At 33.9% G+C, this 23,954-nt stretch overlaps 1 long non-coding RNA gene across 1 annotated transcript in view; it reads left to right on the forward strand.

Moving 5' to 3' along the window:
- Positions 1–3,678: 3,678 nt before the first annotated feature.
- LOC144291071 (uncharacterized) overlaps positions 3,679–23,954 on the forward strand; it is a 36,895-nt gene continuing 16,619 nt past the window's right edge. Inside the window, exon 1 of the long non-coding RNA XR_013358481.1 lies at positions 3,679–3,880. This is a non-coding gene — a long non-coding RNA (uncharacterized LOC144291071). The remainder of the gene's footprint in view (positions 3,881–23,954) is intronic.

Here is a 23,954-nt window from a genome sequence, read left to right on the forward strand (position 1 = left end):
CTGAAAAATGGCTGTTGCTATTGGAGCAGTGCTTAGTATCATATATATAATACTATATATGTATAAGATTCATGGGAATGTTGTTAATTATAACTTCATAATTGAATTTTACTAATCTTTGTGTGTTTTTCATATTTTCTTGAACTGTCTGATACTATATATGATGCCAGTACAGATTACTAATCAGCTGAAAAATAGTCAACTATTACTTCTATGTAAGTTTGTATGGTGGCAAATGACTCACTGTATTGACTTATTTCACTGAATTAAGCTACCTAACAAACATAACCTTCTATAGGTATTTAATTAGATCTAATGCACACTGTAGCTATTAGGAAAATTAAGCAAAAATAATTCCCTTTTCTTTTGGGATACAAAGACTTGTTCAGATTCACATTTCACTTCTAAAATTGGTGTGCTTAAATTCCTTCTGTGTTGCTCTATTTTGTTCAATAGAAACCTATATGCAAAAACAACAAAAAAAAAAACAAAAACAAAAACAACAAAAAAACAAAAAAACAAAAAAAAGAAACCTATATGCTTGAGCGGGCCAGTCATGTAGTATTGTGTATGCAATATCCTAAACCATATGAGAGTATAAATCTGGCTGTGGCTTTAATTATACTCTACCCTCTCTCCTGTTGTTAAGGCTTTTGTCTCTCTTTTTCCATGTTAGCAAACCACATCACACCAAGCCAGGTTGCCACTGGGACCATCAGAGCCATCCTTAGCTGTCACTGCGAACCCACTGACCAGATACCCTTTATTTAGCTGCTAGGATTTATGGTAAGTTTTGAGATGTTTGTGTTACATTATTATAAATTCAGGAGCTTTATCAGAATCAGTTTCAAAAACAGAAAGCATGTCTGACCTCACTTAACAATGTTTCTGACACTGAAATGTGATAAACTGACAGCATAGGAAACAGAATTCTATTTTGGCGTTTGAGGAGAACACCATTTGGGGAAAAGACACTCTAGTTGCGTTTAACATTATTTACTTTCTTTTAACTTTGAACATTTTGAACGGTACATAACCTCATGAGAGAAAAGTAATCAAAAATCTAAGAAAAATTTGTATTTATTTCAAATTTTAAAGACTAGTGTAAAGAACTGAAGAGAAAAGAAACTCTAATTATTCCAGAATTATATTTGCAGTGCTGTATTCAATGCTTTTTAAAATAGCAGACAGACATCTGATTGAGAGGAAAATAAATTTTGCCTTGTAAACTTCAGCATTTGATGTCCAGTGAAAAGACAAAGTAGGTTAACAGCTCAGGCTTCTCCGAATGACTAATGACAATGTCAGATCTATTTTAGAAGGAGATATCATGGTTGCTAAAGTATCTTTAGGCTCATGAGTCCTTTTATTGAAAATATACAAAGGAAAGCAATGATCAAGGTCACCATTCACTGCGAACACTAAACAGTGTAATGACATGGACTATTGGAAACTTCAAACATTTTATCAAGCAGGAAAAATTGAATTACTAAGAACAAGAATACCGTGAAGCATCAAAAACTGAGAATAATTTTAAGATGCTAGACTAGCATATTTTGAACATCCAATTCTTCACCCTCTTGGCATGGCAGACCTTTGGGAGTGGTGGGTTAACCACAAATACACTGTGTGTTTGTCACTTGTAGAACTGGCTAGTGTTTGATATTGCTAAGTAACATCTTACCTGGTTAGACTCCTCAAAAGTGTGCCATCCCACAGGTTACCTGCTGTTTACACGATTTGTTCATTGGACAGTGAAGTCCCAGATTATTGAAGATAATGATCTAATTCACTGAAGAAGGGGAAATACAAACAAATTTAAGGAAAAGAACTCAAGTTATATTAACCAGCATAAGAACCAAATAAGGCAGAAGAGAAGCTTTACAAAGAGCTGATGAAGAGCAAAAGGGAGGGCATAACCTCCTATTGTATTGGCCCTTTTCAGGTGTAGATAACATTTCACATTAGCAAAATATTCCATATTACTCCACTTACTTACCATTTTAACTGTTTTGCAGACTAAAAATTATGAGAAATTTGGCTTAAAAAGCTCTACTGAAGAAAAAAAAAAGCTCTACTGAAATTTAATTACCTATTTTTTACATACATATTGTCTAAATAAGAAATCCAGAAATATTAAAGAATAGCCAGAAGTCCCTTCTTCCATTTCCATATTATCAGCTGTAGTATTTTTTATCTCACTTAATTACTTGGTATTTGTTTTTGTTAGAGATCTTTGTAATTTGTAGAATAAATCAATTACTATAAGGTTTCCTACTTTTTTAGTTTTACTGTGATTCAACTTTAGAATTTTTTTTTTAATCATTTGATTTTATCTTATTTTTTCATCATTATGATGATGAAACCCCATCCCTTCTTTCCCCTATCCCCCTACCCAACTCCCTTCTGGTAAGCATCAATTTGTTTTGTCTAGTTAAGGGTCTATTTCTGGGGTTTGTCTCCTTTTTTTTTCCTTTGGCTCATTTGGTTTCTTAAATTCCACATATGAGTGAGATTATATGGTATTTGTTTCTCTGATTGACTTATTTCTCAACTTTATAATTTCTTTATGGAGAAATATTATATTCTTTTATTTGTTTTCATCTTCCCCATTATTCCGTCAAAAAGTTTTTATAATATCATCACGTAGTGTGTACCTTTGTGAAATCTAATGTGATATGTAGCTTACACTTATCCTGTTATGTTTTATTTTCTCTATTTTAATCTCTGTATTTCATACTTACACTTTTAGGTAAATTTACAATGGATATAGGCTCAGATTTCATATTTGTCAATGGATATATTTGACCCAGTAAGAGACAGAGAAAATTAACATATACACATAGCTGAAAATATGCACTACTATTGTCTCTATTTCTTTGTAACACAGCAAAACTTTAAAAGTTTTGCAAACATGGGGCACCTGGGTGACTCAATCAGTTAAATGTCTGACTCTTGATTTTAGCTAAGGTCATGATCTCAAGGTCATGATTTCAGGGTCCTGTTACCTGGCCTGTATTGTTATTTATGAGAAATCAATGGTCATTATAATTATGGTTCCCCGGTATAAAGGTCATTTTTCTCTGGCTAATTTCAAGACATTTTATTTATCTTTTGTTTCCAGTGTTTTGTGGGCATGGTTTTCTTCACATTTATCTTTCTTGAGTCTAGTGGGCTAATTGAATATACAGATTTAAGTCTTTCATAAAATTGTGAAAATTTGGGGCCATCAGTTCTGACATTCTCTCTCCTTTCTCTCTGTAGAATTCTACACATATTTTGGACTTTTTAATATCACTCAAGAAATTGCTATGTTTTTTTTTTCCCCTTTTCTAAAACAATCTGTTTTCACATAGGATAATCTCTATTGAACTGTTTGAAAATTTGATGATGCTTTATATATGAACATCCTTCTGATATTTAAGCTGTCTAGAAATGTTTAAATTCTAGATATTATATTATTCAGTTCTACAATTTCCATCTTGTTCTTTTTTCAGAGAGAGAAAAGAGAGCACAGGCTCAAGCTGGGTGTAGAGGGTTGGGCAGAGGGAGAGGAAGAGAGAATCTTAAACAGGCTCCACAACCATTGTGAGCCCATAATGGGGCTCGGTCTCATGACCCAAGATCGTGACCTGAGCCAGATCAAGAGTTAGGCACATACCTATTGAGGCAGCCAGGTGCCCCATTATTATTTTTTCTTTTTTTTTAAGATTTATTTATTTACTTGAGTGGGGAAGGGAAAAGGGAGAGGGTGAGAGAGAATTACTGAGCAGTCTCTCCAGTGATCACAGAGCCCTACACAGGGCTCGGTCTTAGGACCCTGAGATCATGACGTAAGGGGAAACCAGGTGTTGAACACTTAACCTACTGAGTCACTCAGGTACTTTATCATTTTTCATTTTCTTAAGTGTAATTTCTCTGCTGATATTTTCTATCTTCTTGTTCCAAACAAGCAATTTTCCTTTATCTCATCAAGCATACTTATAGCAGCTATTTTAAATTCTTTCTCTGATAATTCTAAAATATCAGGATTGGTATCCATTGATTTTATTTTCTCTAAGAATGGGCTACATTTTCCTATTTCTTCATATATCAAGCAATTTTGGATTGTTCTTGTATGTTATGTTGTGTATACTTTAGATTCTACTCAGTTTCTTCCATGAGTGTTAGTATTATTGCTTCAACTGGCAATTAACTTGGTTGTATACAAACTAAAAATTCTGTCTTTTACAGGAGCTCACATCTTGGTCTGGTCCTTCTTTTCCCATCCTTTTCTTTCCCTTCCTTTTCTTTTCTTTTCATTACTTTTCTTCTCTCTTTTCTTTCTCTTTATCTGGGTTGTTTATAGTCTGTCCATGTGTGGTAGCAATGGGGCCAGCCAAAGATTTGCACATGTACATAGAAATTTGGCTTCTGTCTCTGTTCTCCATTTTCTACAATTATCTTCTACTATTTTCATCTCATTCTATCATTTTAGTGGCTATAGGTGCCCTGATCACTGGCCTCTTGCATTTCAAAGTCAAAAGGCTGTGAGCCATCAAAGTTTTGGCCAGCCAAAAAATCCCCAAAAGACAACAAAACAAAACAAAACAAAACAGGACAGAACAACAAAAATGGATGACTGCAGCATTCCCACAGGCATAGCAAATAAAAAAGGGAGGACGTGGTGGTCGTGGTGGAGTATATCACATGCTCGTCTCTTCATCCAAGTTTCTACCTCCTTCTAGAATCTTCTACCTTTATTCACTTTCTAGATCCTTTAGGTAGCTTGTTGTGTATTGTACAGAGTTCATGGTTCTAATCTGCAAGAATGTTGGCCTGTTAGAAACTTAGGTGGTTACACTGGAAGTGGAAACTGGAGTAGATTATATATTTGTGCATAGAAGGGGAAATAAAACCTGAATATTGGTGTACATTGGTGATACTGTCTTCCAAAACTTCCTTCAGTGTACCCCAAACTCTTCTGATAGAAGTATTAGAGTTGAAGTCCCTGTTTAAGATAAATTGCATAGTATAATAGTTTTTCCCACTTAACCAACATTTGGTGAAGTGCACAGAAATAGATATTAAATAAACCCTTGTTACATTAGCACTCTATAAAGACTGAATAAAACATAATAACTTTCATCTAAAACCTGACATATTTCTTGAATTTGCTAACTGAATTCACTAAGTATAAGTATCTAAAATATTAGATCAATATCACATTTTAATATGGCAATTAACGTACTAAAATGTGAGATAATTTTAATATATAATTGCTTGAGAGCTCATCTTGACATCTTTTACTACAGATTTAGAACTGAAAATATATGAATAGATTCCTTCTGGTAGTAAGCCAGAAGCTCCAAGGAAGCGTGCCACCTTCTTAGAAAGAAATAGTAAGATAAGAATGGTTTACTGAGGACACACTAATTCTCAGATATAAGGAATTTTATATAAATATATAGATAGATAGATACAAATATAACTGTGGATAACCACAATTCTATTTTGCTTTTCATATATATATATTTTTTATGAAAATTAAATTTGTCATGAAGTAGCATTCCATGAAATGATATAAGAAGGGTATTAAATTGTTATTAAAGATGAAATATATATGATAAAACAAATGCTTTGAGAATGTCCTTCATTTGCCTCATCTAACTGCATGTACAAACAACTGAATACCTTTAATCTTAAATCTAATTCACTAATAACAACTAAAACAAATCAAACTGGAAGACAAAACACAGTGACATATTACCAATATAGAATTATTGAATCTAAGTTAGGTTTTTAAATATTATAAACATACTCATGTGGCAAAGAACATTTTATTATAGAGATCAAATATGCATTTTAAAAATCAATCTAAACTTTGTTATTTTTTAGACACATTTTGTTTTTCCCCCCAAATTTCTCAAGGTCATGCATATTAATTAATTGCTTTGAGGTATAATTTTATTGTAGCTATAAACTATTCACAAAAAAGTTTTATAGTAAAGAGTCATGAGCCTAAGAACTAAGTGTAGCTATAAAGAAATATCTTAGCACTTGGACTTTTACATCCCTAATACATTATTTCTAAAAGTGACTTAATAAATCTGACAGTCTTTATTTATTTTTTATTTTATTTTATTTTATTTTATTTTATTTTATTTTATTTTATTTTATTTTATTTTTTTATACGATAGTCACACAGAGAGAGAGAGAGAGAGAGGCAAAGACACAGGCAGAGGGAGAAGCAGGCTCCATGCACCGGGACCCTGACGTGGGACTCTATCCCGGGTCTCCAGGATCGCTCCCTGGGCCAAAGGCAGGCGCCAAACCGCTGCACCACCCAGGGATCCCGACAGTCTTTATTTCTGTTACTTGGTCTCAATTTATATCTTTTAGTTCATGGGGTATTAAATAAGTTGGTCATCCTAAGAAATTTGTGAGACCCACCAAAGACAACTAGAACACTGTAGAGCTAATAGTCACACATGTATACATATACACAGGGTGGTAGAAAAATCCTCACTTCTTGTGTTCAAAAAAAAAAAAAAAAAGAAAGAAAGAAAGAAAGAAAAGAAAAGAAAAGAAAAGAAAAAAAAAGAAAAAGTAATGGCAGCCCAGGCCACACCACAAAATTGCTTCTAATGCTCATATCCTAATAGTCTTCAAGCCATTTGGAACAAAAACAAAAACAAAAAAAATCCCAAACAAAACAAAACAAAAACAACAAAAAAACATTTGGAACTAAAATCTAGACTTCTACTCTTTTCTTCATCATTGTGGTTGGCAGAGTAATTTCTGTGTCCTAACTCTCAGAACCTTTGATATATTATCTCATGGCAAATGGGATTTTTCAGATGTGATTAATGGCTTTGAAATAGGGAGATTATTTTGTATTATCTGAGTAGACCCCAATGTAACCACAAAAGTCTTTATAAGAGGAAGGCAGGAAAACTCAAAGTAAGAAGTAGAAGATGATGGGACAAAAAATTGGAATGATATAAAAAAGGGGCCATGATCCAAGAAATGCAGGCAGCCTCTATAAGCCAGAAAAGGCAAGAAAATCATTTTTCCTTTAAACCTTTAGAAGTAATGCTGCCCTTACAACACCTTGAGTATAGACTTTTCTCAACAACATGGATGCATCTTAAAAACAGCAAATTAAGCAAAAGATGTTAGGTTAAAGCAGGTAAATAATATATGATTTTATTTATTCAAAACAACTTTAGAAACAGAGAAAAAATATTGTACAGTGATAGACGTAGGGATAGTGATTTCCTAGTGAGTTGTGAGTGACTGGAAATACCATAAGGAAAATTCTTGAGTGCTGAAGATATTCAAGTTCATAATTCTGGTGGCGGTAACATAGGTTGGTTCAATTTGTGAAACTTTAACAAGCTGCAAACATATGATTCCTATATTTTCCTGTATATGTCATATTTCAGTGAGTTTACTTAGAAAAAATATATCAGACTACTTATGCAAAAAAACATTTCCTAATCCACAATTCAAAGAGTTGAATAATGGAGCACAGGCGTGGCTCAGTAGGTTAAGTGTCTGCCTTTGGCTCAGGTCATGATCCCAGGGTCCTGGGATCCTGCTCCACATTGAGGAACGTTCTTCTCCCTCCCCTTTGTGCCCCGCCCCCTTGCTTGTGCTTGTTCTCTCTCTCTTTCAAATAAATAAATAAAATCTTTTTAAAAAACGGAAGGAGAATTCAGTTAAAGTAGATTGTTACAGTTTTGGCACAGCGGTATGTAGCTGACCTGTTCCATAGCCCTGGGTTAACCTAAGCATTATGCTACTCGGTTCAGGTGCCCTGTTCTGATCCAATCAACTATAAGCTTGGAGAGTGGAGAAAGGACACAATGCACTCATGGAAGAGCTGTGGATGGGAAAATGTATCTTGAAAAGGAACTGCAGGATGTCTGATTGGAAATGTTTTTATGATGTTTCACTATGAGACCTTATATAATCACAATATACGAGGGCAATCTAATTTGATGATCTGAGCTGTTTGAAAGGAACTTTTTAAAGCTTCTGCAACCCTAATTAAGGTGATTTGGAAGCCATAACTTTAATGTTGATCATTAAGCATGACACTAGATGGTAAACAAGAGATGCTGAGAAGCCCACAAGTCCCTGCTGTTATTTCAAAAGCAATACATTTGAAATAAAGTCATTGGGACTGAGATTCTTCTGACAGAACAAAGTGATCTGGGAGATAGGTAATATTGCCTGTCAGAATAAATTGTCTTGTTTCCTCTGTTGTGCCTTAATTATTAATTAGGGATGAACATTTAATGTCCATTCTACATTTTCTTAGATCTCCGTAATCATGACACATAAAGTTTACTACAGAAAAATACAATTAATTCAAGAAATAAAGAAAGAGATCAATATCATTAAATCAAATATCATTAAATCCATTGCTCATAAAATCACCAAATTGTCTTATTTACAAAAAAATGGCAGTTTTAATCAGTTGAACTGCAAATATTATGGCTTAAGATGGTAAACTGAAATTTTATTATTTTTAACAAATGGGACACAAAATTAAATTATTTTCATACTGTTTTACTTAAAGAATAGATTTTTGAAATTTCTAAAAATAACTGAAAGGTGTAATGGCTGTTTTTTTTTACCTTCAATATATTCTTACGAGTAAATCTAAGAGGAAGTGAATAGGTTCCTTTTTGTTTTTTATAATATATATTTATTTTATTTATTTTTTTAAAAAGATTTGTTTATTTATTCATAGAGACACACAGAGAGAGAGAGAGAGGCAGAGACACAGGCAGAGGGAGAAGCAGGCTCCATCCAGGAAGCCGGACGTGGGACTCGATCCCGGGTCTCCAGGATTATGCCCTGGGCTGCAGGTGGTGCTAAACCGCTGCGCCACCGGGACTGCCCATGATATATATTTATATATTTAGTTATTTTTGTTTTTTATAATATCTAAAAAGGAAAATCCATCCTTTCATAGGTATTCTAGAAAGCATTAATTTGAAAATTATGATTTTTGGTTGGAAGTTATTACATAACAACCAAATTCGATAACTTATATTGGAGAACAATTTGACCATGTGAATCTTTGGAGAAATGCATATTATGTAGGAATTGGACCAGAAGTTCATAAAATTGATGGCTTCAGGATCTTTGTGCATTATTTTAACAGTAGATCATGTTTGTCTATGAGTAATACATTTATTCATCTAATTGGTCAACAAATATGCACTAAAATTATATTATATCTGGGAAACCTGGGTGGCTGGTTGATTAATCAGCCAACTCCTGGATTCAGCTCAGGTTGAGCCCCACAACTGACTTCCCACTCAGCACAGAATCTGCTTAAGATTCTCTCTTCCTTTATCACTCTCCACTCCCTAAAATAAATAAATAAATAAATATTAAAAAAATAAAAAGAAATTGTATTGCATCCATTTGTTATCCTAAACTTCATTAAATTACTCATTCATTGCCATCTAGAGCATGGTAAAATAACTATATTGAACCAGCTCTCCACTATAAATAGTTGTGTGTCTGATCAAAATATAAGAGACAACTACTTTCAAGTATTTTATTATAAGCATTAAGCAACAGACAGTGAAGAACTATAATCCTTGATGGAAAAAAAAAAAAAACATAAAATGTGAGTTCTATATTTATCCTAGCTCCTTGCCTTAGGTCATACTCTAGACTGGGGCCCATGCAAGTGGGGTGCAAGCAAGACAAAGCACTATGAGTAGAGAAGGTAGGAATCAGCATTCGGTGCTGCTTATGCAGCTTGAATTTATGGAGGGCCTAAAAGAAAGATCTGAGCAGAAAAGAGGACTCAACAATCTACAAGGCCCTGTTGCAAGGCTGATCTGTGCATATGCAGGGTGAATTTCCATAAAACTTAGTGGAGAGTAGCTGTGGTGGCACCTAACACTGAAGAGAGGTATTACACATTAAGCAGATCTGAAGGTTGTTGGAATTGTGGCTCAACCAGGGTGGGCATACTTCACTGGGGAATTTATTTAGTTCAGAAACCTGAATGGAAAGACAGGCCGTAAGGGCTCTACCCTCCAACATATGACATACCCTGAGTCTAAGGCAAAGTTAAAAATATATCAACTCTATCAAACAATAAGTGTGAAAGGACAAATATGATCTACCATTAGTTGTCTGCCAGAACAAAGCTATTGAATATAATTAAAAATCTCTTCAAGGTATCATGCAGATGTATAGAATAAAACAAAATTTATGTCATGTGAAGCAGAAGAAGGTGACATAAAAAAGGTTTTTTGTTTTGTATTGTTTTGTTTTTAAGTTGATATGTGTTGGGCTCAGTGGTCAAGGGACTTTATTTTTTTTAATTTTTTAAAAAAATTTATTTTTTATTGGTGTTCAATTTGCCAACATATAGAATAACACCCAGTGCTCATCCCATCCATTTCCCCCCACAGTGCCTGCCACCCAGTCACCCCCACCCCGCACCCACCTCCCAGAGTTAGGAGTCTCTCATGTTTTGTCTCCCTTTCTGATATTTCCTGCTCATTTTTCTCCTTTCCCCTTTATTAGGTTAAGGACTTTAAAAGAGGTATTTTAAATATGTTCAAAGCTCTTAAGGAAAACATTGATATAGTATGTGGACAGATAACAAATTTCAGAAAAGAAAATGAAACAAATATAAATAAATAATAAAAAATTGAAATTAAGTAAAATATCTGAAAAGGAGTAGTTATTTAGATAGGTTTGATAGCTGCATCAGATTGAAGAAAAAGATCACTGAAGAATATCTTGCACTAATGTTTGAAAATCCAACAGCTGCACATTTTCAAAATTGGTGAAAAACATCAATGTGGTTTTCTGAAATGCAATTAAATCGAAGTAGGACACAAACAATAACCACACATCATAGATAACCTTAAAAGCCAAGGATAGAGAGAAAACTTAAAAGTAGTCAGAGGAAAAAAGTCACATTACATAGAGAAGGTATACAAATAAATGATGAATCGCCTCAGAAACGGAGGCCAAGAGACAAAGAAACAGAATCCTTAAAGTGATGAAAACAGTTACAAAAATCACTGCCAATCTAGAAATCAATATCCAGCAAGAATGTTATTTAAGAGCAGGAAAAACAAGCACATTTTCTGATAATCTTAATCCAAAGATGAATTTGTTGTCAGTAAAATTGCAAAAACAAACATACAAAAAAAAAAAAAAAACCTCAAATGAACTCTTCAGTCTGAAGGAAATGTTGTTAATGTTCTTAAACTTATATGGAGTGGAACAATATTCATATTAAGTGTACAATGATAAGTTAAAGGTACATATTGTTATCCAGAATTAATCTGTGTAACCAATAGCATATGGTAGAGGAGATGTATGTCACTAACAAGAATGGATTATAAAACAGTGTAGATTATGTCTTTTCAAATCTCCCTCTCTCTTCCTTTGTCCCTTATGAGAGAGACCATCACAATTAGGCAGACTTTGGAAAGGCCTACATAAGAGACAGAGGTTTCTGACTAACAGAGATTTCTGATTAATGAGAAATCAGGCTTTGCTAGCAAAACAGTGTGTGAGCAGATTCTCCTGCTCATTTGAGCCCTGATATGATTTGTAGCCTCATCTGACAGCCCGACTGCAACGACATGAAGGACACTGAGCCAGCGGAATTCAGCTAAGCAACTTGTAGATTCCTGACCCTAAGAAATTCTGTGGGATAATGAAGGTTTGTTGTTTTTAAGTTGCTGGGTTTAAAATTATTTGCTGGGCAGTGACAGTAGCTAACATGACAATGCATTTCACAACAAATAAAATAGACAATTTCCTTGAAAGCTACGGGTTACCAAAGCTCACTCTTTGAGAAATAAACTGAATAAATCTATAACCATTAAAAAATGGAAACATCAAAAGCAAAACTAAAAAAAGTACTGTATTTTAAACTGAGCCAAAAGATCGTATTTATGGGCTGCTATTAAAGCAGTGTTAAAAGGGAACTAACTTCATAGCCTTCTACACTTATGTTGGAAAAGAATAAAGGTCTTGAATCAATGACTAATGCTTCCATTGTAAATGAAAAAAAGAACAACCCAAAACAAATTAAGTCTAAAATAAACAGAAGAAAGGAAACAATAACAAGCATAAGTCATCAGATAGAAATTTTTAAAAAATTAATGGGACCAGAAGTTGTTACTCGAGATCAATAAAATTGATAAGGTTCCTGTCTGATTGATTGAGGGAAAAGGATACAAATTTTAAATATCAGGAATGATAGGAGAAATGCCACTAAAGATCCTGCAGACATTAAAATGGGTAATTTATTAGTATAAGTAAAGTATTTTCTATGTGCTTATAAATATTTCACATTATTATAGAGTGTAAAGATCTAAGTAGGCACAGCCTACACTCACTCTATGTATGTATGCTGATACTGAATTATTGTTCTTCCCTAATAACTGGTTGTGGCTAGTCATTTGGATTATTTGAGTAATGTTTCTTATATGAAAAACAAGGCATTAAAAAAAAAAAAAAAGAAAAACAAGGCATTGATTCTTCACTTTTATTAATCATCGCAAATTATAGAAAATACAAAGAACATACTTTAATTCAACTGATAAAATATAAAAACATTTTACTATTACTGAACTAATTTTTTAAAGGTTTTATTTATTTATTCATGAAAGACACAGAGAGAGAGAGAGAGGCAGAGACATAGGAAGAGGGAGAAGCAGGCTCCATGCAGGGAGCCCAATGTGGGACTTGTGATCCAGGGACTCCATCTGGAGACTCCAGGACCATGCCCTGGGCCCAAGGCAGACTTTAAACCACTGAGCCACTCAGGCTCAGTGAACTACTGAACTGATTAATCAGGATAATTACAACAATAACGAAATATTAATATTACTGCACCATAAGGCTAAAAAATACTGGTTCTTTTAGTTCAGTCTCTATAGAGCTTATCGTACTGCTGATATGATATGTAGGAGCTCAATAAACTTGTGTTGCATAAATAAAGAGGTTTAAATATTGCTCTTCACCTGAATTTTTATTCAAAATATTTCTAACTTATTCAAAGGCAAATATTTCTCATGATGGTGGTTTAGAGTTTCAGAGAACAGTGTTTAAGTTTCAGCAAAAAATGTAGAAAAATATTTGTGTACACTAAAATTATATGAGGCCATTCTCATTATTTTTATAAGCATGACAATGTAATTAGCTTTGTGTAAATCACATTTGTTTGGGACACACATTCTTTTTGCTTTCTAAGTATTCTTGAGTAATCCCAATATTTATGGCCAAATATATGAATAGTACTTTCATTCCTAGTTCCTTGACATGGAACCAAGTTTCAAATATTGATTTTCCAATGCCTGTGGAATAGTATACTCGCCATATGGCATCTAGATGATATACCTGGACACTTCTGTTTTATGGGTCAGCCAGCTTGATTTTCATGGGATGAAATCAATGGCTTTCAGCAATCGTAACGAATAGATGACAATTTGTTGACTTTAATTCTTTATCTTTTAGTGTACTCTTTGATGCAAAGGCATAATTGTCATTTACATCTTCATATTTCTCATCCAATCATTAGACATCCAATCCACTCTTTCCTTAGAGCACTATACTGCTAATCTCACTAGCATTTTGTATATTAATATGTTATATTTTGTGGTTGGGAAATACCATTCAATCTGAAACTGACAGTAACACATCAGTGTCCAAGACAATGACTCATAATTACTTGCTGTTATATGACGAAAGAGACATTTCGGTTGTTTCAATGACCATTTTGTTTTATTCTTTGGTAGTATAAAAGTATTAATTCTTGTGAAGGGTAAGCTTATTGGAATATCAACATTGACTGGTTTAATTTAAAATATATATGAATATTTTTGTGCCTTGAATGTTGGAGAGAGAAATCTGTGAAGTATCAATATAAAAAACATTGAACAACATAAACAGAATATCTGTAATCATTCTTAATTAGCTATTGAAGGTCTATCAAGTCAAAAGTTCTTATGAATGTTTTGAATTATCATAGTGCCATAAGTCTTGGAGATAAATTATTGCAGAGTTTTAGGCTTATAAGGCAGAATCAAGTAACTATTTTGGTCTCTATCAGAAGATCTCTTTGGTTCTACAGAGAAGATGGATTATAGGAATGCAAGAAGTAAAGAAAGAAAATCAGTTCCACAGTTTTCCGAGTAGTCTACCAATTAGATATTGGTCAATTCTGGGCCAGGATAGTGGTATTAATGTGTGGTCCAAGAGCTTTTGAGCAAGATGAGACACTTCAGTGGATCTGCAAGGTCAAAACTATTTTTTTTTTTCATAATAGTGGTAGGATAGGATTTACCTTTTTCACTTTCATTATCTCAAAGTGTGCAGTAGAGTTTGCCAGAGGCTACATAACATGTGTGAGTGTAAGGGATTAAATATAGAATCTGAAGCAAGAAAGCAGTTATCTTCTGTTAAATCAGGCCAAAGAAATAGATAAATATTTGAAACAGTACCACTCTCCTCACCTAGTTTTTGTTTTGGTAAAAGCAGTTATTTTCCATTAAGTATACTAACAAGAAATGTTGATACTTATAAATTAATAAATATGCATGTATATATAATTCATAGTTGTACAACCCAATATAGTAAGTGTCAATAGCTACAACCAAATAACCAAAAGCTATTTCGGGAGGATCCTCAATGATTTTTAAGAGTGTATAAGGGTCTTGTGACCAGAGTATTTGAGAACCAGTGGACTAAGATTCTGGTAGCTATAGCATTACCCTTCTAATTTTAAACTGTTAGGTTATTAGACTTTGTCTTATTTCCTGAGCTCTCTCAGCCTCTACATACAATTGCTCCATAATTTCTATTGATTCTAGTTCTAACTTCTTTTCATAAATACATAATTTTGCTATTTCCACTACCAGGGAATGATTAAGTCAGATACTTTCTTTTGACACACTCTTTTTTTTTTTTAAGATTTTATTTATTTATTCATGAGAGACCCAGAAAGAGAAGCAGAGAGACAGGCAGAAGGAGAAGCAGGCTCCATGCAGGGAGCCTGACGTGGGACTCGATCCCAGGACCCCGGGATCAAGCCTTGAGCTAAAGGCAGATGCTCAACCACTGAGCCACCCAGGCGTCCTTGATAAATATATCATTTTACTATTTCCACTCCCAGAGAATAATTAGGTCAGATACTTGACACTCTCGAATTCCATTTCCATTCTCCTCTATGGGAACATTGGAAGGCTAAATTCTAAAGTTCTCACTATGAGGGAGACTAATTTGCCCAACCAAATCCATTTTTCCTTTTATTATAGGAATATAAGCTTATTTAAGGCAATGAGTGGTCATGGGGTTTCACTGGTTTAGTGTGACAGTAAGTGACCCCTGTTTCTTTGCTTAAATGACACTTATCCTACTTTCTCACACCTCACCTTTTCTTCATGCCTGTTGTAAATGAAGACAATCACCCTTGGCAGCCATATCTTGTAATTAGCAGAACAGTCTACTTACTATGTTGACCGGAAACCAAAAACTCATCAGGGATTACTACATGTCATTAAAATAATGTTCTTTAGCAATTGCATTTCTGGGTCGTGTTGTTTTAGTAACTTTTCTCTGCATCCTATTATAATAAATGTGCTTGAAGAATAAAGGTACTTCAAATAGTTACTTAAAGTAGGTCTCAAAGTATAAATAGAAGTTATACCAACACTGTGCAAACATGCTGAAACCAAAAGGACTTTTCAAAATTATGTTAATGCAAAAAAAAAAAAAAAAGGGAAAGTGAATGGAGCCAAGGCCAGTATTCAGGGTGTACCAAATGGTGTATTAGCAGATTCAGTTGGAATGGAACTCTTATTCAGGATTGACTGAACTATAAAAAGAAAGCTGGAAATGCTTATAGAGCAAATGGCCCCTTTTCTCAAAAAAATTCTCTGACAACCTAACTCCTTAGCTGTCTTCCTCTGCTTATTGTCTTCTATACCACTCACCAACCTCTGCATAGTATATATTTATTGCCTTATTTGTTTTTGTATTTCCATCACTAGAATAGAAATTCCAAGAGGGCAGAGAATTTAAGTCTATTGCTGGCTGATTCTTAGTAATTAACATAGTAAGTGACATCTAAAGGTGCTCAATGAGCATTTTATTGCATGAATACATACTTTAACTTTTCATAGCACAAAATGCCTTTCTTTTTGTGTCACTGCCACACTTCTATTTGTCATTTTAGCACATACATGTTAGTATGATTATTTTAACAAGGCGTATCACAGAAAGTTCCAAGGGGCGCGAACAGCTCCTATTTTGTTCAACATTATACAAATGTCCAGCACCTTGTACAATAACTGATATATATGAGAGGCTCAATACAAATTTATTGAATTAATCAGAAGACTCTTTGAACCTTTTAAGGTGGGGATAAGTAGGTGATTTCCTTTCCACAAGTTCTGAAGCAAAGTGACTTGGTAAATATTAAGTTTAAAGACAGCTCTTTAATACAACAAAGACTTTGAAGTAGAGAGAAGTATCAAATTATACTTTTAATTTTCCCTTTTAAAGTATGAGTTGCTGAGTGGATCAATTATACACTGACTTTGGTGCAAAGTGAGACATAGGTAGTTGTCTATTGTGAAGTGTATTCAGTGACTGATTTTTGACTGACAAAGTTTGATGTCAATCACTAGCTGCACTATAATGAGAAAAATTGAAAATCCTCAAAATACTGTTATTTTGTTATCTTCTGTTAGTAGACTTAAAATATCTTATAATATAGTTTCTTGAGATTATGAGAAAAATAGATACTTCCATTTCTATTGCTTCAGATAAAAATTGGAGGGAAGTAGGATGTGTTGACAGAAAATTGTGAAATAAAATTGAGTGATGGTAGATTACATGTGTTGTGTTGGCAATTACATGCTGTTGTTTATCAGCTGGAAGGTTTGACACTAAGTTGTAGTAATCCTATTGATGTCCTATTGAACCAGGATGTAAAGTGGGAAATGATTTAATTACCTTTACCTTTCCTGGATTCTTATTTGGTATGTTCATTATGGAAAAAGTATGTGAACATAATTCCAAGATGGCATATACTTTAGAAGGAACATAATTTTTTTGAAAGAAATTCTCCAACAAATCTTTACATTTTTACAATAAATGGTATGAAGAGTTAGTTTTTTTTTTTTTTAAGATTTTATTTATTTATTCATGAGAGAGAGAGAGAGAGAGAGAGAGAGAGAGCCAGAGACACAGGCAGAGGCAGAAGCAGGCTCCATGCAGGGAGCCCAATGTGGGACTCGATCCTGGGACTCCAGGATCACACCATGGGCCGATGGCAGGCGCTAAACTGCTGAGTCACCCAGGGATCCCCAAATAGTTACAGTTTTATTAAGGATTGTTAATAAACATGATAGGAAAAAATGGTAGAAATTTTGCTTCTAAGTATAAGTATCGAGGGCATTTTTATAGACTATTATACAAGATAATACATGTATGAGATATGAGATTTGCTGCTTAGATCCTATAGCATAGACTATACACTATATATTCTATATACTATAGCAGAAGGTATAGGAATTTGTCATATATCCACTAACCTCACACATGCATAGCCTTCTTCCATTGTCAACATCCCTTAGCGGAATAAAATATTTGTTACAACTGATGATTATCACATCATTATTATCCAAATTCCATAGTTTATTAGGGTTCACTGTTGGTGTTGTACATTCCATGGGTTTGTAAAAATGGGTAATGGCATGTGTTCATCATTGTAATATCATTCATGATAATTTCACTGTCTGAAAAAAAGATGGATACCCTGCTTTTTCATCTTTCCCTTCACCTAAATCCTGGCACTATTGATCTTTTTTATTGTCTCCATAGTTTGCCTTTTATCTTGAATGAATGTTGGATTTTGTCAAATGCTTTTTCTGCATCTGTTGATATCATGTTTTTTTTTTTATTTTTTACTATATGATGCATTACATTAATTGGTTTTCAAAAGTTGAAGCATTCTTGCATATCTGGGATAAAGTCCTTTGGGTCATGGTATGTAATTCTTTTAATACGTTTCTGGTTTTGACATGCTAATACTTTATTGAGGCTTTTTACATCCACGTTCATGAAAGATATTGGTTTGGAATTACTATTTTCCTTGTGATGTCTTTGTTTAGTTTTGATGTCAGGGTAATTCTGGCCTCATAGAATGAGTTAGGAAATTTTCCCTCTGCTCTATCCTTTGAAAGAGATTGCAGAAAATTTGTATAATTTCTTCCTTAAATGTTTGGCTATAATCATCTATGATCCTGTCTGGGCCTGGTCCTTCAAATTATGAACAAGTTTCTCATTGTTCTTAAATAATGTCTTCTCCTTTATTTTGTTTTGTTTTATTTTCTGCTCTCTTTGCTTTTCAGTTTTGAAGGTTTCCATTGAGATGTCATCAAATTCAGAAATTCTGTTTTCCACCATGCTGAGTCAACTTATAAGTTCACCAAAGACATAATTAATTTCTGTTAGAGAGTTTTACAAATTCCAGTATTCATTTTTCATTCTTCCTTAGGTTCCATCTGTCTGCTTACATTGCCTATCTGTTCTTGCATGTGGTGCACTTTATCCATTAGAACCCTTAGCATATAAATCATAACTGTTTTAAACTTCCAGTCTGATAATTCTAATATCCTTGCCATATCTGAATTTGGTTCTGATGCTTGCTCTGTCTCTTCAGAGTATGTATTTGCCTTTTAGTTTATAATGTAACATTTTTCTCAACAGACATGTATGATATATTAGGTAAAACAAACTGCTTGAAAATAGGCCTTTGGTAATGTGTTCATAAAGGTCAGGGGAAAGAAGCATTCTATAGTCCTATAATTAGATTTTAGTCTTTTAGTGAGTCTTTGCCTCTGGACTGTTAACTTCACATGTTAGTCAATTTTTACCATTGCTATTTTCCTCTTTGTGGATGAGATGGTATAGCTAGAGTGGGCCAGAGTTGGATATTTACCACTTCCAAATGGAAGGCTAAATCTGTCTACAGGTGGCCATTTCCTCTTCCCAAGGTCTGGTGAGCTATGAAAAACATAAACAAAACCAAAAACAACAAAAAAACCCAGCAGGTCAGAATGTGCTCCTGAAGACGTACATTGTTATGAAGATCGGAATGCTATGATATATTTCAAAATGTTTTTCCTGCCACCCCCTGGCAGAAGTATGAGGGAATTTTGCTCCAATATTCACTGTGAAAACATAGTAGAGCTCCAAGAATAAAACATCATAAAAGCATCAGTGCCCCTGATAACTCTGTGTGAGGTTGAGTTTCTATATCTCAGAGGTATCCAGAGTGGGCCATTAGTAATTTGTCGATTACAATTCAATTTCCTTACCACCTACTGGTTCCTGTGCAAGTTTCAACTCTTAGGTTTGTGCTCCAATAAGTTGTCATTATCTGTATTTGTGTGTAGGTGTCTCAAATTTGAGGGGAAACAATTTGTCCTGTAATCTAACTTCTCTTGTGGATCTTTGAAGAATTATTGATTTTTCAATTGGGATAGCTTTCTCCTTATTAGGACAGAATGGTGACTCCCAGGTTTCTTGTATATGGGAGCAGAACCCAGAAGTCATATAACTTGTTTTTTTTTTTTTTTCATTTTAGAATCTTTATTAGTGCTTAGTCATCTTTTCTAAAGTGTGGTCTCATTTCCCTTAAGTGCAACTTTTGCTTAATTTCATATTTACACATTTGTTTAGTAGACCATTTTGATCTCTGAATATATCTGAGAATGGTACCAAATACTGTGTTAAAATACTAATGCATATACTTGTGTGGGAACCACTTATAAAAATTACAATACAAAGTAATAAGTTCTATAAAATAGGTCAGCAGCATGCTGCTGAAGCAAATGAGAGAAGGGATTAACCCTATGTGTAGTAGACAGTTTCATAAGAAGGTATGTTGGGTAAAAGGTAGGAATCTGTGCTTTGTGTCAGAAGTTCTGTGAACTATTCTTGGTTCTGCCATTAGCAGTCCTGCTATTGGCAGAGGAACTTAACCTCCATGGCACTGACTTTTAAACTTTAAGGATGATGGAACCATTTGAAAATTTGATGAAACTATCCTCAGGAAAAAATATATGACCATACACATATATAGCCGAAGGAATACGGCTATATAAAGATCTATTTCTGCATCTACGAAGAGCAAATATTATGAGACAATAAATTTCTACATTTAAAAATCACAGTTATTTTCCCACTATTACTCATTTTCATTTGTACTTAAAATTTTTTAAATGGATGTTGAAAAATTTATTCAGTCAATACATTATGGAGCATGCACTATATATCATTCATTGTACTACAAGCTGGAATAAAGTAATTAGCAAGCTGACATAAATACTTCCCCTCACGGAGAAGTAAAAAAAGGTAAATGATGGTAAATATTTACCTTTTGTACTATATTTTGGCCCTTATGCAATAAATTCTCAATATACTTAACCCTGAAAAAGTATGTAGTTGGAGAAAATATGGGTACCATATATTATTTTATGGAAAAAACAGAACAAAACTATTTAATGTCAGTTACAATTTAGCCTAGCATATCAGTCAGGAAAACAAACAAACAAACAAAAAAACACCAATTATATTAGCAAAGATTATTTATTATGGAGGATTGTTTTAATAGATTTCAAAGAACTGAAAATCTATAAAGACCAAACTGAGGTAACAGAACAGGAAGCAGCTACCATCTTTCTTTGTGTGCCAGTCAGATCAGTGAATTCAACACATCTCTTTGAAGTAAAGCAACCTTACTAGGAAACATCTCAATATTGCACATTTTATTTTCACATTTCCAAGTATAAGATATGAAATTTCCATAGGTATAGTCAAACTTTTCAGTTTAGAATTTGGGTTTGAAATATGTCTTAATATTGTTCTATTTAAATATATCTTGTCTTTACTGGAAATTTCAAAAATGAATGTATGTGTTGGCTTTCATTTGCCTATCTTCTATGGCACCATTATTAGATCTCTTAAACTCTTGATTATGTCCATGTTACTTTTCTTTCTCATGTGTCACAATCCTGTCTTTTATATCTTTCACTTCCCTCTGACCTCTTTAAATGTCATCAAAAAGGGTACTAGAAAAGGAAATACTCTATCAGAACAAACTAAGGGAAAATGGAAGAATATGAACCAGGAAGCTAGTCTCAGGGAAGAGATGCCATGATAATTCCTCACCCTAAGGTAGGAATGTTTTCAATGTCTTTCTAGCAAGATTTCAGAATTTTCCTGGACTAGTGTCAGCTGTGGAATTCCCATTCTTCCTCATCCCGTGTTGGGGTATTTATTGTCATTATTTCATCCTGGTTCTACTAACAGACTGTTGGAGGGCAGGGAGCAGTTCCTATCTTTTCACTTCATAGCTATCTAGAACAAAATAATACATGAAACTTGACATAGAAATTACCATGAGGACGTCTGGGTTGCTCAGTGGTTGAGCGCCCAAAGGGTCCAGGGCATGATCCTGGAGTCCCAGGATTGGGTCCCGCATCAGGCTCCCTGCATGGAGCCTGCTTCTCCCTCTGCCTGTGTCTCTGCCTCTCTCTCTCTCTCTCTCTCTCTCTCTCTCTGTGGCTCTCATGAATAAATAAATAAAATCTTAAAAAGAAAAATTACCTTGAGGTAATGGACAGGCTTTTGGTTTGTCTCATTGAGGGGTATTGTTGATCATATTTCACAAAGAAGAAGAAAAAGTAGTGAAAGGTCATGTGTAAGTAGAAGAGATTATACTATATATTTATTATTTATAATCTTATTCCTGTTCATTTCTGTGGAAGTATTATACTTCCCCTCCTCATTGACATAAGATTATCCTTGAGCATTTTAGCAAATGGAACATGAGTGGAAGGGACATTTTACTTCTAAGTAGAAGTTTTAGAAGCCAGCAGGTAACCTGCCTATGTTCCCTTTTATCCTTGCCATGAGATTGACAATAATTACCACCTCAGGTCAGCCATAGAAAGTATAGTGAGAGGGAAATTATACTTTTTGTTTTTGTTGTTGAAAGCTAATGAGATTTGGGGATCCTTTGTTTCAACAACACACCCATCCTTTCCTAAATGATACACTTCTCATTATGCTTTATAGCCACTGCTTCGTTTGGTGTCAAATGAAGCCAGATTGGGGAGCTTCATGCATTTTAGGGGTTTGGGACGGGTTGCTGAGAGTCTTCTGTTTATACTCCCTGGTGGTTAGGATATAGCCTGACTCCCTGTTATCCAGTATGGGGGTGGGACAGAAGGGTGGGGAGGGAGCTGTTCAATCTTCTCTGTCCCTGCCCACTGCCTGGATGACTGGGTGCTACCCCTCCATCCTCCAGCTCTGGCCTCTGGGTCTCCCTCACCCTACCTGTGTTAGTACAATCTTTGCTCTCTACAATCAGCCTCTCTATACAATAAACCACCCTCTCCAAAAAAAAAAAAAAAAAAAAAAAAAAAAAAGGCAAACTATTGTCTTCAGCTCATGTGCCCTATTTCTGTAGTTTCCAGTTTTTGAGGTTTTTATAGTATTCCTGTTATTTTGAAGAACTATGACGCTGGCTTTGTCTCATATCTGATGCAAATAATAATTATTTCTCTGAATGAGAAATTTCTAAGAATCTACTCTATCATTCTTGTCGCCATTCTTTACTTCAGGGCAGTGGTTTAGAGTTTGATGCATATATTGAATATTCAAGATTTCTCCTATTAAAAACTAAAATAATGATCCATTATCTGTAATTTAGAGATCTAGCTTTTTTTTTTTTTTTTTTTTTTTTTGTGGAAGAACTTAGAAACCAAGAAGAAACCAGACTAAAAAATCCTGGTTATTATCAAAACTTTGAAAATCGTTTGCAATGTCTCATGAACGATTGACTCAGATTTTCAAAGTGAACCATTTTTATCTAATAATTCCAAAGCTTTTAACTTGATTTCCAAGTAAACAAACAAGCAAACAAACCATATTTTGATTTGATATTTTATTGCTTTTAAAAATACTTTGACAAAAAAAATTGATGATATGGTAGTACTAATAACTGAGACAAACAAAACTGATTTTGGTATGCATACCATTCAATTAATGGCAGTAGAAGAATGCTAGATGCAGAAAAAATAGTCTAGCCTTCATAACAATTTATCTTTTCATGCACATCAGTCTGTATCTTTCATGAAGAAAATATAAAACCACAGTTAAGTTTGCTTAATGGATGGAGATGTGAAAGAGCTTTTAATAAAGCATGGAAGTATATGTGTCACCATGTTAAGAAGGTTTATTTCTTAGTGTTCTTAGTGAAGGAGTTTTATGACCAAATTTTCCTCTCTGCTCTTTCTATTTCTGTTTTTCTGTGTTTCTTTGTTTGTTTTCTACAAATGGTATGTTATTCTTGCCATCAGACTTTGATCATTACAGAATACTATGGTTGGTCACTTTTAATTTCTGGCCAAAGATTTTAATCTTACACCTGGATTTGATGTTAAACCATCTCTAAATGCCTCTTTATTTGAATTATTTTACAATAAAAACAAATGACTCATTTTATTAAATATTTCAATTCATTTCATATCTGAAGTATTCCAGAGGCTACTGACACAATAGACACATACAAATATTTTTAAAATAATTATAATCATGTCTTTGGAAGTTAAAATTCAATAAAAAGCTTGATGAACAGTAAAGAGTTATTATGACATTGTTTAAGAAAAAAAACAAGTATCAAGAATATTAGTAGATTTCATACATCAGCTAAAATACTCCTTTTAACATATGGTAGCTGCGGATTATTTTCACAGTCCACAGATCTGTGAATATGACAGTAAACATATGCTTGAGCTCTAAGCATCTCAAATAGAAAGAGTCTTCATTTGAAATAAATAATTTCCAGCACTGATCAAAAATTGTTTTCCTTATCTATTCACAGGCCG

This window comes from Canis aureus, chromosome 2 (assembly GCF_053574225.1).
Source record: "Canis aureus isolate CA01 chromosome 2, VMU_Caureus_v.1.0, whole genome shotgun sequence".
Lineage (NCBI taxonomy): Eukaryota > Metazoa > Chordata > Mammalia > Carnivora > Canidae > Canis > Canis aureus.